Source organism: Equus caballus, chromosome 11 (genome assembly GCF_041296265.1).
Source record: "Equus caballus isolate H_3958 breed thoroughbred chromosome 11, TB-T2T, whole genome shotgun sequence".
NCBI lineage: Eukaryota > Metazoa > Chordata > Mammalia > Perissodactyla > Equidae > Equus > Equus caballus.
The window spans coordinates 23,991,462-23,994,641 of record NC_091694.1 but is presented as its reverse complement, the minus strand read 5'-3'; positions in this window follow the sequence as shown (position 1 = coordinate 23,994,641).

Here is a 3,180-nt window from a genome sequence, read left to right as displayed (position 1 = left end):
TGCAGGAGTTCCGAGTGCCCAGCACCCAGCACCAGGTGGTCAGTGTGGGCTCAACCCAAGGTCAAGGGCTCCGGGTTCTCACCCCTAGGCTGGCTCACCCTTCCCTGCCCCACACTGCCCTCAAGGCTGGGCAGCCCTTACCCTTTGGCTCCAGGCATGCCTGGGTCCTCCTGCGTTCAGTCCTTCTCCCTCCATGGGCACCCTATCTCGGATCATCTCTCCTCTCTCAGGCTCTACTCGCTTTCAGCAGGCCCCAGCTCTTCACACAAGACCCACAGCCCCCTACACACCCACACCCACGCAGCACCCCACCCTCACCGTTCCCAGGCGAGGGCTCCTGCACCTTCCTGAAGGGACGTTAAGATATTGAGTACTTGGGCAACTCTGTAACCATGGGGGCATGCCAGTTTATCATGGGCAAGCCTGAACCTCAGCGAGGCCCAGGGGAGAGGCTGTATCCCCACCCCTTCCTGGGGAATCTCAGCAGACAGGCCCTTAATCTCAGGCAGGAAGCAGGGTCCAGTTACGTGGAGGGGGGGGGGAACACGGGGGGAATACCCAGGGTTTGGGTAAAGGGAGTTGGGGTGGGGGGAGGGGGGAGGGAAGGAAAAGAGCTGAGTGGGATACAGGCTGAGAGATTAACCCTTCACAGCCAGGCTCCTCTCTGCTCCCCATCCTGTGCTCTTGGAGACTCCATAATTCCCTGGCACAATAAGGCTTTGCCGGGACAGGCCTCCCATGTAAGGCACCCCCAAGGCCTCTGGCCACAGGACAGCAAAACAGCCTTGGCTAGGGCCCCACTCTCTCCAAGGTCCTCTTCTGGTTTCCTGTGAGCCACATGTATCTCTGTTTGCCCCATGACTCTATTAGTCTCTCGGGGTTTCTGAATCTCTGTGTTTCTCTGCTGTTTGTCTGATTCTGTGTCTCTCAGGGCCCCTGTATTTCTGCCTGCATCACGATGTGTCTTCTGTACATCCACCCCTCTCTCTGCGATCTGTAAAACCTCTGTGTGCTTGTCCGGAGTGGAGGGTCTGCACCTCCCTCTCTGTGTCTGTCTGCTGTCTCTGGGGCTCTGAGTCTGCTTAAGTCTCCGTATCTCCATGTCTCTCTCGCTCTGCGTCTTGAGCTATCTAGGTCTCAGTGTGCCTGCTGCATGTCTGTCTGGGACTGGGCCTCCATCTGTGAGTCTGCTCCAGGCCTGTCTGTCTCTGACCTGGGACCCTTTGGCTTGTCCATTCGGTTAACTTTGTGCGGTGGGGACGAGATGGGGCAGACTTATGGGCTGGACCAAGGATAGATGGATGAAGGGAGGAGGGAGAAAGGGGACACAGGCAGTAGTGGGGCAAAGAGATCTAGGGACAAACTCCCGTTCCTAAATGGTGCCTGAGGCCGGTGGACAGCCCTGGAAGACCAGGAGGCAGCACCGCCAAGCCAGTGGGTGAGGGAGGGAGTGACACGGCAGGCAACACGCCTGGTCAGTGGTGGGAGCAGAGTGGCACAGAAACTGAAACAGATGTCAAATGGGGAGGGCCCAGAAGCGAATGGAAAGACAGACGGGCAGCAGTGGGTTCTGATCCTGGCCCCACCACTAACCCCTGCGGACCTGGGGCTGGGTGCTTTCCGTCTCTGTGCCTCAGTCATCTGCTCTGTAAAATGGGACAGTCAGCAGAGAACATCCTCTAGAATTCTGTGAGAGAGCCAGGCGGGCAGAAGACCTCCCTAAACCCAGGGCAGGAGACTGGTGGCCCCTTTGTCCCTTGAGGGGGTATCCCAAAGTCCCTTCCCAGTACCAAGATCCTCTGTGTCAATGCAGCCAGGGTCAGAACAGAGGGAAGATGGAAGTTAGATAGCAGGAAGGACTTCCTGCCACACAGCAGGAGGGTGAAGAGGCCCCAGATTCTCCTCCCAGCGGTCCTCGAGGCCCCTCTCTTGGGGCTGGGGGTGGAGGGGCAGGGTGGGGGTGGGGGCTCAGCAGCTGGGTAATTAGCCATTGCTCTCAGGCCCTGGGGGAGGGGCCGGCTGGACTGAGAAACGAACGCAAAGTGACAGGGGCAGTTTTGACACGCGGTGGAGCTGACGGGCCCAGGGGGCCAGGGCTTTGGTTTGGGGGGGGGGGGGTGAAAATCCCATCAGATGATTAAAAAATAGGTCAGAGGGAAGAAGCTGCAGCCGGCACTGGGTCCGTGGTGAGAACGCCATGAAGCTTCCCCAGGGCTTCGGGCCACAATGGGGTGGGGGAGCTGAGGAGGGTTTGCAGGGGGCGGGTGAGCTAGCAGTGGGGACAAGAAAGCTGTGGGCCCAGCAGCTGGCCCTCTGTCTCCCTCAGCCTGTCTCATGGGGACACTTTGGAATTCTACCTGCGGTCCACCTTCTGGCCTTCCTGTACCATCTTCCTCCTCAAAGGCAGGAAGATGCAGCTCGTCCTCTGCCCACCCCTACCCCACCCACAATATATACAGATTCTACCCCAGGAACACTGAGACTGTTGCCCCCACTGAAAACCCTTCTTACCTTCTAGCCTGAGGTCCTCCGGCTGCAAAGGCAGCTGGCTGACTTATTCTACATTTCTTGCCCATCTGAACAAATTCACCTACCACTGCACTGTCTTTGAAATCTTGCCAACTCTGCATCCTGCTTGGGGTCTGCCTTGGCCCTCCAGCTTGTTCTCAGAGATCCCTTTTCCCTCCTTCCCTCCTTTTCCTCCTTCTCAACTCCTGCCATGAAACATAATAGAGGCCTGGAAAAGGCAAAAGGCAGAGAACAAGGAGGTGTGAGGTAGGAGACCCAGGAGCCTGAGGCAGGTTGATGATCTCCAAGCACTTAGTAGATGGAGGCTAAGTGACTGTGTCTGGATTGTACAGAACCCTGAGACACCTGGTGGTATTCCCTTTATTTAAGCAGTTTAGAGCCACCTCCCACCTTACCTACGTAATGGTGGGAAGTCCTTTCAGTTGCCTTCCCACAGCCCCTCATACTGCAGCTTAATCCAATTTCCTTTTCTGAGATCCCTGAAACCCATGGAGAGATCAGCACCTACAGCTTGGAGTGGAAGAGAGGCCCGGGACCTACACGCCATGCTCCGTTCCTCTCAAACCCCAGGCACAGGCAGAAATCAGGCAGCCAACCAGCGGCCGGAGCAGAGGGACAGACCAGGCATTAGCAGTGTCATCTCCAGCTGAG